Raw genomic sequence first — 15,327 nt, forward strand, 5'->3', positions numbered from 1 at the left:
ATTATAGGTGTGTGGCTTTATTTCTGAGTTTTCTATTCTGTTCTATTGGTCTGTATGTCTGTTTTTGTACCAGTACCATGCTGGTTTGATTACTGTATGTTCACTGCTGTGCTAGTCACAATAGCAAAAACATGGGGTCAACCCAGGTTCCCATCAATGGTAGACTGAGTAAAGAAAAGGTGGTACATATACGCCAAGGAATACTATGCAGCCATAAAAAAGGAACTCACGTCCTTTGCTGCAACATGGATGCAATTGGAATCCATAATCCTAAGCAAATTAATGAAGAAACAGAAAGCCTAATATTGCATATTCTCACTTATAAGTGGGAGCCAAACAATGAGTACACATGAACACAAATATGAGAATAGACATCATGGACTTCTGAGGGGGGAGGAAAAAAGGAAAAAAGGGTGAAAAACTACCTGTTGGGTACTCAGCAACACACAAAATTCCCATGTAACAAACCTTCACATGTATCTCCTGTATCTAAAATAAAAATAAAAATTAAAAACATATGTATCTTGGGAAAGAAAATAATGACACCTCATAGACAATAACTGTTATGAGAAGAATTGGGATAAATTTAAAAATTACAATGCTAGATTGAGTTTAAACAAGATTATAAAAGACAGAGATCTGATTTATTCACCAACTTTGACTGTTAAACCCCAACATGACGGGGCTCCTATCTTAAAAAAACCTGCCCATTATCTCAGCTTTATAAATCCTACCACATAGAAGACAGCAGAGATTCTGCATCTGGAAAATGAGAAAATATAAATATGTTTTTCAGGGCATCATTGAAGAATCAAAGAGAGATAATTTATATAAAAGCAACCTGAAAACTATAAAATGCATATGTCATAGCTATTATTATACTTATAAAGAGAGTTATGAGTTCTCAATAAATACTGGATGCTATTATGTGAAAACAAAATATAGTATAATGTTCAAAAGAAGTTATATTTGTGTACCACTTAAGAGTTTATAGGGAATTTTTATATGTATTATATCTGTTCACTCTCATACCATCTTTGAAGGAAAACAGGCAGGCAGCCAGTTATGTTTGTTTACGAAGAATAACTCTGAAGCTCAAGATAACATACATGGCAAAGCCAACACTAAAGCATTCATTTTCTTTTGTGATCTCAGACCATGGCTCTTTTATGCTTCCTTTAATAAAAGAAATATACATGTATGTTACCTTGAGCTTTAGTCTCTAAACTTAACTTCGCTGTCCTTATCTTTCTTCACTGTCCATATCTCAAACTAGATAGTATGAGCTAGCTCCCCTCCTTTTTAAGTGAAAAGCATCTCAGAAATATGGAAGAAGCAGCAAATCAGTGCCACTCCCACAACATCTCACATACTATCTTCCAGGGAGAACTCAAACTAGAACCATTTATTTCAGGTAAGGCTTTGTGTCCAGAAGGCCATCATACCACTTAGCTATGCTGCAAAACAAAGCCTCTCAAAACTAAGTGGCTTCACAAGTCTACTATCACTCACAAGTTTATGGCTCAGCTGAGCAGTTCTGGTCTCATCTGAGCTCCCTTGTGCATCGGTGGTCAGCTGTGGCTTGAGTAAGCAGCTCTGTTGCTCTTGGTTGTGCTTTCACACATACTTGTGGATGGTTAGGTGTAGGCTGCTCTAAGTTGGCCTCCTCTGGGACAAGAGGTCACTTGTGAGCATTCATCCTCCAGGAGGCTACCTCAGGTTGTTTTTATGGCAGCAGCAGGATCCTGAGAGAAGTAATAAAAGTGAGTATAGCCTCTGGAGACCTGGGCGTAGAGCTGGCATGTTGTCCCTTCCACTGCATTCTATTGGTAAAAGCAAATCACAGACCAGTCCAGAGTCAAGGACTGGGGAAAGAAATTCCACTTTTTGATATGATAAGGTGCAAAATCACTTAGAAAAGGGAATGGATGGATATGAGAAGAATTGGAGAATTCGGGTTGTCATTGCAAACATTCTACTGTAGCCATTTTTATATCATGGAAGGGGGAACCCTAATGTCAGCACACTTGTTATGCATTTGCAGGGATTAGTTGTCGTCTTCAGCATGTTACTCAAGCAAGGAATTTGGTAATAAATCATAATAATGTATTTCTAATGCATCTTGGTATTCCCAGCACCTAGCATAGCATCAGACAATTTCTAAGTATTCCATAAGAAATAATAACTACAAAAGAAATGGGAGTGGAAAAATTACTCTACTAGAAACCAGGGAATCCGCTGTAGCACAATTCACACAGGACAAATCCCCTGTGCAACTTTGGAAGGGAGTGATTTTGCCTCACTAGGATTTCAGGAGACCGAGTTAACCTGGACATTCTCTAAGTTCTTTCTTTTCTTCTTAAATTTCAAAATAATAAGGTTGTAAGAACTCTAGAAATTATGTAGATCCCACCAGTCATTAGCTACATGGGGAGACTGAGACTAGGAAAGCGAATCACTTAGCTTAAAAGCACAGATGGTTCGTGCCAGAGATTAGAACTCAGAGCTCATGACTCCCAGCCCAGTACCCCATGCGCTACTCGAACACATTTTTACTCAGAGCGTACTCTGTGAGCCAATAGCATCCACATCCCTTGAGAGCTTGATAGAAATGCAGAATCTCAGAGCCTATCCCAGACCTATTGAATCAGAATCTGGATTTTTTTACAAGCTCTCAGATAATTAATATGTGTATTAAAGTTGGAGAATCTCTTTGTCTCCTAGTAAAAATGCTTAAGGGCTGAAAAACTAAAATAATGTATTTTGTTAGGGGAATGTTCCGTTGCATATCTTAACACCAAAACCATTTTTTCTCTGCCTCTCTCACTAATTCATTTAACAAATATCTCCTGAGTGTTTACTCTATATGAGGTGTTATACAAACATAAAGGGAAAGTTCTTGCCCTCCTGGAGCTCACACTTCACAGGGAAGTCAAAGCTCCTTCCTCTTTTCCTGCATCCTCCTTTCTCCCTCTGTGCCCTCCTTTTGCTCTTTACCTTCCCAACCTCCTCTCACTTCCTATTGTAATAATTCCTGACTAGGATCTCATTTCTGAAGTCGTTGGTTTAAGAGCAAAGCATTTTATTCATTTGAAATTCCAATTTCAGAATAGTGATTTAAAATGTTGGAAAAATTTGACTTGGCTCATTTCCAAGCAGCTTACATTATAATATCAGCATGACCCTAAAACCGTGTATAAAGAAGACTAAAGCACTCTGAACACTTTGTGGGGAATTCTCTATGAATACAGTACAGGTTAGTCATACACTTTAGTTTTAATTTTTTTCTAATGAAGTCTTTTCTCTAGGAAGATACAAGGTTGGAAAGCTGAGATACTGGAAAGCTGAGATACAATGAAGAGATTTTTTTTTCCTGAAATATTTAGCCAGCACATCTGCATGTATAATAAAACGTTTATTTTCTCATCGAGAAGGAAAGGGAAAATGTTAAATATCAACAGATTATTTTCATTCAAGAATCTTGTATGAAACACAGACAAACAGAAATCTAGTAAGTTAACTTTTTTTTTTATTAAAATAATGCCAGATGCAAAGCTAACTATTTTCTGGTGAGTAATGCAGGATGGAGTCTTTGCAATAAACAGCTGGACCACAAGTCATGGTGATGTGATGCTGCTCAGTTTCGCTGAGGCTTAGACGCCTGGCATTTTAACTTCGACTGTTTGAAAGTATTACACCTTTCTTTTTTCGCACTCTCTCACAGTTCTAAAAAGCTCTGAACTCATTTCGTTCCTCTTTTCTTCCCTTGTCTTCTCTCTCTTCAAAGATATTTCATGATGATTCTGCTTTTCAAAATCAAGACTGCTTGAACTTTAGCTGAGAGTAATGCAATATCAATCTTTTGCACAATGGCAACTACGTCCCTTTTCTGCTTTCTTGGGATAGTCAGAATAGCAACTGCCCAGCGTGAACAATGGGACTACTTCTCAGTTCTGAGGGATTGGCTGTTGCTGAACAGCAGTGCATAGAAATAATCCTTGGCAATCCCATGGGTGACATTTCTCATTCCTTATCACCCATGCTGCACACAGCCGGAACTTGATAAGACACCCAGAAAGAAGATAATGGCTGCTATCAAGCTGTCTAGGTAGAAATAATAATAATAATCTGTTTATGGAAGAGCAGCTGTCCTATTGTTTTGCATTTCATGAAATCTCAGAGTCAGAACCCTCTCTCCCATGCCAGCCCCATCCCCATTTCTCATGCCAATCCAATCACTTTGGGATTTTAATGATGGGCATTTTATTCCCTGATCTTTTGATACAATAGACAAGGATGCATGTAAATCTCCCATAATCATATCCAGTCACAGGATGTGCTTAAAAGACTAGAGAAGAGACATTGTATTGGAAGATTTGAAAGCTGGGAGGACTTTGTAATGAATATAGGCAAGACTGGTATTCCTTTTTAAAATATGCACAAAATCCAGAATTACTGCAAATGAATAGTTCAGTTGTCATTCCAGTCTGTACGCTTAACCCCCCAGGGTTAAGGTAGGTAGGTCTCAATTTCTCAAAGTGAAGCCCCAAAGAATTGTGACACTGTGGTTGCCAACAAGGCGGGTCACAGCTATGTTCACTGCTTTTTATTTGTACTGAACAGAATAGCCAAAGGCTTAGGAGCAGCCTGGGAGTAATGTCATTGTTCTCCTTTCTTTTGAGCCAGATTGCTCTCCTGGCTAGGGAAATATGCGGTCACTTTATTTACCAGTGTTCAGATCACGCATTCCCTTCATCACTGTCACCTTCACAGAGGGCAGTCTGTGGATGTTACTTTCCTGTCTTTATCTGTCCACCTATCTCTGGAGAAAAAAATTAGGCAGCCATGCCCCTCAGGGTGAAACAAACAATTGAAAAGGAGCAAATATGTCAGTTTCTTTTTGCCTCCATTCAATACTCAACCACAGCCAAACTTACATTTTCGTTTCTAGAGAGGCTAGACACCTTCATTCCTAAAACAGTTATCCCACAAGGGTCCCACCATTGCAGAGAGCAGCAGGCCAGTGTTGTCTTTGTTTCTCTTTACTGAGGCTTCCTAGAAGTCATCACAACCTCCAATTTACCCGGGCTGAGCTCACTTTCTCCCTGTGACCCCTTTGAGTTAGGCATGGAAATAGCTAAAGGAGAACAAAGAGGAAAAATATATGGGCTTGGTCAGTGGAGAAACAGCCTTGAAGAACTTCCCACTAACTAGCTACAGATGTCTCCTTTGCACCTGAACAAGTCTACATCTTGTCCTACAAAACAAAGTCACACCCAGCTGAAGTCTCTCTCTCCCTCCCTCCCAATATACCTCCCTCCCTCTCTCTCTCTTTCTCCTCTGCAGCCCCTACCTTTCCTCTCTCTGCTGAGTGAATATCCCACACCCCAGAGGCATAGTTCGACCACGACTTGCCCTATGAGGCCTTCTTCTATCCTCTCCCACTTCTCCCACCCCATAAGAGAATGAGTTAATCATGGTATTTTGTATATAGCTATATTATAGCCTTTTATGTTCTGCATCATATGCCTTTCTCGCCAACCAGAATGAATTCCAATAAAGTAGGTAAATGCCTTTGTATCATGTTATTCATCTTTGGGAAGGCAATTTAACAAAGTGAATAAGGAAATGGGTTTTGCATCAGACAGATCTGAATGCGAATCCTAGCTCTGACATTAACTAGCTGCATGCCCTTGAGTTTTCTGGAACTCGATTTACTAATGTATAAAATGGGGCTATTTCATAAAGTTTTTTAGGTAACTGAAATATATGTATGTAAAGTATTTGGCATAATGTTGATATGCAATATGTTCATAATTAATGGTAGCTATTATTATAATTAATTATAATTAACTTGATATTATCAGCCTCTCATAATAAATTATCAATAAATACATATTGAAGGATATGGTAAAAGAACAAATGAAATACACATACTATATATACATATGCATATATACACACACTGTATATACATACACATGACAGTGCATATACATAATCATCCTTCCGTGACAAATTGCATTGCTCTCTGCTTCTCTGAGCTCTCAAAATGCAATCAGTGGACCTACAGAGGGTATATGAGAGAAGGGAAGAAACTGATCACAAAAGAGTTTGCAGGCAATGCTCTTTTAGTGGTTGTACTGTAAGCAATGACCTCATGAAGCACATAGGTTTCCCTCTTGCGTGCCAAATTTGCCACCCTCCTTCTGACACCTGGGCAAAAACAGAAAACCATCATCCAACCCTTGGATGATGATGTTGATAATGATGATGATGATGACGATGATAGCTAACATTTACTGACCAGCTTCTATGTGTCAGTCCCTCTCTACTCTCCCACAATAGCCATGGGTTAGGTAACATTGTTTTAATTTTACAAATAATGCAAATGTGACCTCAAGAAATTAAGAAATTATTTTAGTTTATTCTGAAAATGGGTGGATGTTTCAGGATCCAAACCACCACAAGAAGGTAGCAAGAGCTGCGTGCTTCTCATCCATGACCAGGCAGGCTAACAAAGGAAAAAGCAGAGGTGATCAGGTCTGTGTCCGCTTGCCGGAATGAATCGTGGCAGAATTCAGGAAGCAAGGAGATGTGGCCTTTGACTTGCACTTCCTTCTCCCAGTAGTCGTTTTTTTTGTTTTTTTTGTTTTTTTTTGCGCAAGTCATTATAAATCACCTGGTCTCACACCATGAAGGACTGTAAAGTCCTGGAAATGTCTGGATTCAGACTTGGCATTTTCCCTCCTAAGACACCAAAGGGGTTAATGTCTGGCCAGTAATCAAAGTCTGGCAGCTTCTACTCCACACATAATAGGCATTGTTGCTCCTCAGAGTTTGTCTGTTTTTTCTGGCAGGCGTTACTGTGTGGAACCAATTCTAAAACAGAAAAGGAAAGAGTCAATCTGCATTTTTTATGCACACATGCAACAAAACATAAGGCTGGTCATAGAACTGTTGTTTTGCTAGATTTCCAGGAAAGTTTTTGGCTTACTATTGAAAGATGACTTATTGACTTAAAATTCATCTATTTCTACCCCTAAAGGGAATTCATTTATGTATGTAAGTGAGACACACATAATATCCTAAGGTGCTGCCTTCTCTCAGATATGAAGCAACACATTACAACTGTATTAGCTGATAAGTGAACTGTGGCTGGCCCATCCATCTGCATAAAATCCATTTGTGTGACGTTATTAATGTGCATGCTCATCAACCTTCCCAGGTCACTTGTAGTCTCAGGATATGTTTGTCACTCCCACCTGATGGGCCCCCAGATGTTTCCATCTGAAGCCACGTGAATATGTCTTACTAAGTCACCAATACAACAAAATCCCATTACAAAACACCCACCTCTATTCCAGTGGAAAAGGCCAGGTTTTCTTTTTCTTAAATTTCCAATCTGTCACGAATCAACACTTTTGTATAAACCAAAATCATGCACTTAGATGTCAAAATAATACACTTAAGATGTCAGCAGCATTCTTAAATTGTTATAAAAGTTTCTAAATAGTTACTCATAATTTCTGTACTCACCTTGTCATGAACCAATAACAAGTAGTTTGCAGGTCAAACTCGTCCATGAACCACACTTTGCTAGACCACTTTCTAGATAAAAGTTTCCAAACTTTTTCTATCAAGGATGAGAGGGCAAATATTTTAGGATTTGCAAGGCATGACTCAATTCTGCTGTTGTAATATAAAAGCAGCCAGAGACAATAAGAAAATTAATGCACTGTGTTCAATAAAACTTTATTTATAAAAGTATACCACATGCCAGATTTGGCCCACCAGCTATAGTTCACCAACCCTTGGATGATGATGTTGATAATGATGATGATGTTGATAATGATGATGATGATGACGATGATAGCTAACATTTACTGACAAACTTCTATGTGTCAGTCCCTCTCTGTTCTCCCATTATAGCCCTGGGTAAGGAAACATTGTTTTAATTTTACTAATAATGAAAATGTGACATCAAGAAATTAAGAAATAATTTTAGTGTATTCTGAAAATAGGTGGATGTTTCAGGACCCAAACCACTGTCCATAGGCTCATACTATACCACACATATATAATGAGTGGGGCATCTTTTTCACAATTAATGAAAAAGTTTACAAATATTAGTATAATCTTGGTCATCTTCTTCCCTTTATCTCCCCACCCATCATCTACCTCAACAGTACTAAGGTCTTAGTGAACAATCATTCCAAAGAGTCTGTATATGGAGCCAGAGGCAGGCATGAATACAGTCTAAAACAAACACACTCATTCAAACATACATTTGTTCATTCAACAAATATGTGTTGGGTGCTTACTCTGTATCAGGCATGAATCCAAGCAATGGGGCTATAAAAGTGAACAAAACACACAAGAACCTGTCCTTAAAAAGCTTACATTCTAGTATGAGGAAGTAGACAATAAGCAAATAAATATATTATGTTGGGTGTTAGGAGTCAGGGTTCGAAGAAAAATAAAGCAGAGTAAATAAGAGAATAGAGAGTGACAAGGTGCTTCTTTTTAATCTAACTCTTTTAATATCTCTTCTTCACCAACTAAGATATGTACACTCCCAGCAGAGCTGTACTTTCAAGTGTATCTACTAGGTATAAGCACATATTTATAAGATGTTTTTGTACCTTATTTGTACCAGTTATTTTCACCATAATTGTATAGAAAAAGACACTGAGAAAGAAACTATTTCATTAATTCATGCTGCAAATATTTATTGAGCACCTATGTTGGGCCAGGTGATATTTTTAAAACAGGGAATCCAACAGTGAGCAAAATGGATAAAGCTGCTTGCTCTCATGGACTTCTGTCATAGGCAGGAGAGTGGGAAAATGAACAAAAAACATAATAAACACACATTAGAAGGTGATATGTAAAATGGAGAAAAGAAACGCACAGCAAGATAAGGAGATCAGGAGTACAGAGGAGAAACGAACAGGTTATAATTTAAAATAGTTTAACAACTTTCCCTTGATCAGGTAGTATGCAACTAAAATAACCCCCATTTGAAAATCAAGCCCTGGTTTTTAGTTCACTCATTCCTACAGTCAGTGTGTCATCAACTAAAAGAAAACACAGGATGTTTTGTGTTGAATGTTCTATTTAAGTCCATAGAAAGAAATGTTATTCTTTCAAAGTCATTTTTGCCCTTCCCTTTCCCTTGCTTCAGAAAAAAATATTAGGGAGCTGGCAGCTGAAACAATGTAGGGATGGGAGAGGGGAAAGGAAGGAAAAACTAAAGGCCAACATTCACGCCGGGTGACTGTTTTAACAAGGATGTAGCTGTGGTCCAGCCCTCCTGGATCCCAGGACGACCTTGCTAAGAAGCCCACAAAAGCAGTGAGGACAGACAGTGAGCATTTTCCATTAAATGTGGCATTCACTTTTTTCAAAAAGTAATGAGATGTTAATATAGATTTGAATTTTACTCAGATTTAATCTGGGAACAGAGTATTTTTCTGCAAATGTGAAATTTTTCTAGGCTTTTAGGAAAATGTCATCCGTATAAAGGCTAACTACTGTTTTACATATAAAACTGCCATTCGTCATTGGTTTTTCAGGAAAGAAAACATCTGATGATACAATGAAATATTATTGCAAAGATTTCTTACTTTCTTGTGAACATTAATGGTTTCTGAGGGTATTTTAAAAATCAAACTAAAAAGAATGCTTATAAGCTTAAGGCAAGGATTACGGAATTTCAGTTAATAAATCAAGAAAACAGACATAGCAAATCTATTTCTTGATAATGGTAATAATTTAAGAGATCTCAACAAATTCTTAAAAATATCATGTAGACTTAGTGCTAGAAATTCCAATAGCAGTAATTCTGCCTCAAATCAAAAGGCGTTCAAAGTTAAGACTGCATACCCAGAAAAAAATAGTTAGTAACTACCACATTCTGCTGCCAGCAATAACAATACTATTATCTCAGATGTATTGTGTTGACAGCTACTGGACATCAGGCATTTTTCTTAAATCCTTTTACAGACTGTAAAATAAATACTTCAGCAAACCCTTACCATAGCCATGTGAGAGCGATATTGTTCCCATTTAACAGATGACAACCTTGGTTTAGAAATGTGAAATAACTGCCCAAAGACATACAACAACTAATACTGAAATCTAATCCACATGTGTCTGATTCTGAAAGCAGCACCTTGGCCCATATTTTCTCCCTTCTTTTTTTTTTCCTCTGCATTACTTTTTCCCCATATAGTCTTCCAAAACTATGTGCTTATTTTACAATTTAAAAAAATTTGGAGAATATAATTTTTACATATTTACTACATCTACTTGATTCACCAATCAATGTATTCTGTAAACCTCAGGAAAGAAGTCCTCTGGGTTGTTACAGGGCGGGCTGGATCCTGGGAGTCACTATTATCTCTCTTGGCTAAATCAAGCTGTTTTCTACATGACTAGTTTATCTAACAATTCGTTGGTCAGACATCAGATAGGAACTCTCCCGCATCCTCAATCCACTTCCTACCCACCCCCCACCCCTAGAATTCTCTAAAGGCCACTAAAAATCAAAAAGACAACATCAGAATTAGCATTTGGTGGAAATTAGGAGACTAGAAACAGAATTCCCTAAACCTCCTTTGTTCAAGTCTGACTTTCGTATTCCTTAGAGAAAACAAAGGCAAAACCCCTTAAAATTGTGTTTGGGGGATGGACCTTTCCTGCAAGCTTGATATTTTCCATCTGTGCATATATTTGGATGTCTTAGCATGTGTTTATAACATATAATCCCATTATTAAATATACAGAATAATAAGAAAATATATTGGAAAGAGGGAAAACTATTTACTCAAAGGATTTTTTTACATTAAAATATAAATCTCTACTGCATGCTTTTGCAAAGTAAATTGCTAGGAACTGTGAGATACCCATTTTTCTTTCTAACTCAGACCCGACAGGCAGACTGGGAAACTAAGCAACCTATGGCAAAGGCAGAAGGAAGGTGTACAATGAGGAAATTGGGGAGCCCAGCTGTTATTCTAATGGGCTCTCCTCAAAACCATTGGCCCAAAATGTCTTAAATGGATTTCCATTTACAAAAATTAAATGTACCCATTTTTAAACTCACATATATAACCTATAGAAAGATCTGCCTAGGTAGTAAACTTGAATATGTGTATCAATGAATGAGAACATTGGTCTATGGATGTCAAGTCTGGTATGTATCAGAAGCTCTTGGAGTGGTTTTTAGCTTAGATAATTTGGGCACTACAGCTGAAAATTCTGATTTAGTGGATCTGGGAGGAATTCAGGCATGGGCATTTTAACAAGTCCTTCCCAATCCACCCATATCCAACCACCACGTACATACATACAAGTGATTCTGAAACACACCTAATTATAGGCTATTTAATGGAAAATGGTGGATAGTTCCTCTATGTTGAGGGAGACAAAGAAGATATTCCACAGCACAACTTAAGAAAGGAATCATTCCTGACTTGTCCAAGATGGTAACTAAACGTATATGCAATCTTTATAAGGAGAAACCGATGTCTACAGCTCCTTAACATAATGCATTTGGTTTATAAAGTGTATTTGATTTAAAATTTTAAAGGCTACTGAAATTCATCTCTTGAAACTGTCTCTCGCTTACATAACCTTAGCCCTGTTCTTACACTACCTAGCCCATTATCTTTATTTCTATTATTGTAGTTTCTGACATAATTTCAGATGAAGATCAATAGATGCTTCTAAGGGGAAAAAATGAAAAACATTAGCTCTTCTCAATGCTCATTAAATTCATATGCAATATCAAATGCACTATCTTGGTCAGCTGGGGCTGCCATCACAAAATACCATAGACTGGGTGGCTTGAACAACAGACATTTATTCCTCAGGGTTCTTGAGGCTGAGAAATCCAAGATCAAGATACTGGCCAATTTGGTTTCTCAGTGAGGGCTCTCTTCCTATATTGTGGACAGTCATCTTCCCACTGTATCTTCACATAGTCGGAGGTCTGGAGGCAGGGCTCAGAGGGGAGGGGGGGAGAGAGAGAGAGAGAGAGAGAGAGAAAGAGAAAGAGAGAGCAAGCACTCTGATCTTTGTTTCCTCTTCTTACAAGGACACTAATTCCATCATGAGAGCTCCACCCTCAAGACTCCTAAATCTAATTACCTAAAGGCTGCATATCCAAATACCATTACCCTGGGAATTAGGGCTTCAACATATACATTTCAGAAGGATACAGTCTATAACATGTACAAGGATAAACATTATATTCTTCAGAGAAGAGGCCATAAGCACCAGCCTATACATTGATATGCCAGGCCATTGTTCTCCCTCAAATGAATCATTCCCAGTGAGAATGTTAACTTATTTGAAAGAATGTGAATCAATCTTATTTTCAAAAGAAAGATGCCAATGTCAGTTTCCACTATATCAATAATCAAGTATTTGTAGAAACAGAATGCTAACAAAGAATAAAATTCAAAAATCCAGCATCCAAGTTATTAACTTGGTGACAGTTGCTTAGTTGGTGACATCAACTGTTCAAAGGGAAGCAGGGAAAAATGACTGAAGTTATTCAACCATCTCTGAAATCTGTAATTCTGTCTATGAATTAGCCACTCTACTTCATGCTTCATTGCATACTTTTTGGAGATATGTAATCTTTCTGATTTAATTTATTTCTCTGAGTTTAGATACTCTTTAGAACATATTTTATGGAAGTACTATAAAGGCAAGTAAACTTAAAAGATGTTTCTATTTATACATGCCAAGGGTAGAACAGTTTTCTTCTCCCCCTATATTTCCATTAGCTAATACTTCAAAAAGTCTGTGAAATAGCATATATTCTGTCATTTTATTATCTGCTTGCTCCCCTCCAACCATCATGGGAAAGATTTTAAGTACAGACATGCTATCAGATCTTCACTCCTGGAAATAAGGAGTTTCTGCAGTGAATAGCAGTTACATTCTAATTATATTAATTCAGGCTGCAATTTCTTTGAAATATAAAGGACCTGCTGTCGGGGTGGTGTGGACAATGGAGGCTGAACATGTCAATGACATGACAAATTCCTCGAGCAGAGTGCCAGATGTATTGTTGCCCAGGATTCTTTTCTGAGAGCAAATTCAGTAAGCACTATCAGTGTCAACTCTGGAGTAAGGAATTGGTTCATTTGTTATCTTTCCAAGTTGCAGGTACATCTGCCAGAAGAGTCTGCCAACAGATGAATTGGTAATTAAAATCATTTCCGTGGTTCTAGGGAGTGATGCAGAAATTGTCTCGCTTTTATTTCTTTCTTTTCCTGTGCAGAGGAAAAAATACTTTGGTGAATATTGATATGAATTTACCATGGGCAGTACTAGAATTATGTGATTCATGAGTGCCTCACTATCCACATTCGTACATGATCACCTTTGCTGGGATTTTTTCATTTAAGCTTTTCTTATAGAATTTTAAATTTCCATTCTTTGCCAGTTCTGTATGTTAGAAGAGTACTTCATCTTATAAGTTATTTGCAGATATAGCAATACCTAATACAGGTCAAATACACCTAATAATAGCACTCAATTTAAGAAAAGGTAATATTGTATCCCTTCCCTATTCTAGCTACTATGCCAAAATAAATAATAAATAATAATGTTGATAAATTAAAAATGTTGATAATTTAACTAAAATTAAAAATATATTAGAGAATACAAAGCAGGTGCTAGTGTAGTACCTGCTCATAGTAGTCACCTAACAAATATCATTTTGCTCTTCTTTTTTGTCCAGAAAGATACTGCTTTGCCATCTGCATATCGATACCACATCATCATCATCATCATCACAACAATGAAAACAAAATAAACTAACATTTATTGACCGTTTCCTATGAGCAATCTAAGCATTTTATATGTATTCATTTATTTTATCCTTACAAAATTCTGCTTTGTATCCTTATTGTACTATTGAGGAGGATCAGCCAAAGAGAAGTAACTTGCCCACACTGACACCACTAGGAAGTATCAGACCTAGAGATTTGACCCAAGCAGTCTGAATCTCAAGCACTCAAGCTTAACTACTTTCCAATAATGTCACACAAGACCATATAAATAAATTAACTACAATAATTTTCCCAAATTGTGCAATAGCCATTAATTAACTGACTTGTCTTTTAATACTCATTTGCTTACTCTTTTTTTCTTTACTTCCTCTTTTCTTTCTCCCCTTCCTTCTTGTTCTTGTGTGTGTGTGTGTGTATAAAGATATATATATATATATATAAAGATATATATATATATGTAGAGAGAGAGAGAGAGCTGCTTCTCTTTTTTAGCAACAAAGCAAGGTTTTCTACCATCCTCAGAGAGTCAGAGCAGTCTCTATGAGAACTACTAAATAGAAAATACCGTTCTAAAATTAAATTTTTAATTGTTTTATGGATTACTTTGTTTAAAACTAGACAACAAAGTAGATTTATAAACATTGGTGACCTATGAGTTTACCATCAAGTTATTAGGATATGTGTGTAAACATATATGGATATGTGTATGTATGTAGAGACACATATATAGCTGTATATATACACACACATAATAGAGCATTGGAACACATCAAATATGTTTAAATATGTGAGGTCTTAGTGGTCTTAACAGAAACAACAACTAATGTTTATTTAGAGGAGAAAACCAACTCATTATTCTGCAAACTGGTAGATGAGGTAAAGAACAAAACATTGATCCTGGGTTTTGTTACTTTAGATACAAATAGGAAATGGGGAGAAGTTTCTCCTTACAGAAATACCCCAGAGAATAAATGAAGAATGAATCGTTAGTGGATACATGTTATTTTGTATTTGTCAAAACCTATGGAATGTATAACATCAAGCGTGAACCCAAAGAAAGGATGGACTTTGGGTGATAATAATGTATACACCCATCAATTGTAAACAGCTTACCACTCTAGTGAGGAATATCAATAATGAAGGAAGCTATGCATGGGTGGGAGCTGGGGGTATATGGGAATTTTGCATATTTTCCACTCAACTTTGCTGCAAACCTAAAACTGCTCTAAAAAATAAAGTCAATATTTTAAAATCATAAAATTAAGATATTACCACTTTGCAATAGTTACCAAATTGATTAATCCAGGCAAAAATCTTCAATTGTTGTTAACATTTCACACATACACATTTCCACTTATGGAAATATATGCCACTATTTGTGAAGTGGCCAAAACCATGGAAGCAGAATCTGATCTCTAGCCATCACTGTGAATTTACAAGAAGTACGTCGTACAAGATGATGAATATGTTTGAGAACACATTAGCGATGGAATCAAGAAAATTCAAATTATTA

At 36.9% G+C, this 15,327-nt stretch overlaps 1 long non-coding RNA gene across 1 annotated transcript; it reads right to left on the minus strand.

The window, feature by feature from the left end:
- Window positions 1-3,509: 3,509 nt before the first annotated feature.
- On the minus strand, window positions 3,510-13,376 carry LOC107126763 (uncharacterized). Its single transcript, XR_001483564.4, has 2 exons — window positions 5,980-13,376; window positions 3,510-5,137 (listed from the first exon to the last, which is right to left on the minus strand). It is a non-coding gene; the product is annotated as an uncharacterized lncRNA (long non-coding RNA).
- Window positions 13,377-15,327: the final 1,951 nt, after the last annotated feature.

This window comes from Macaca fascicularis, chromosome 11, assembly GCF_037993035.2.
Source record: "Macaca fascicularis isolate 582-1 chromosome 11, T2T-MFA8v1.1".
NCBI lineage: Eukaryota > Metazoa > Chordata > Mammalia > Primates > Cercopithecidae > Macaca > Macaca fascicularis.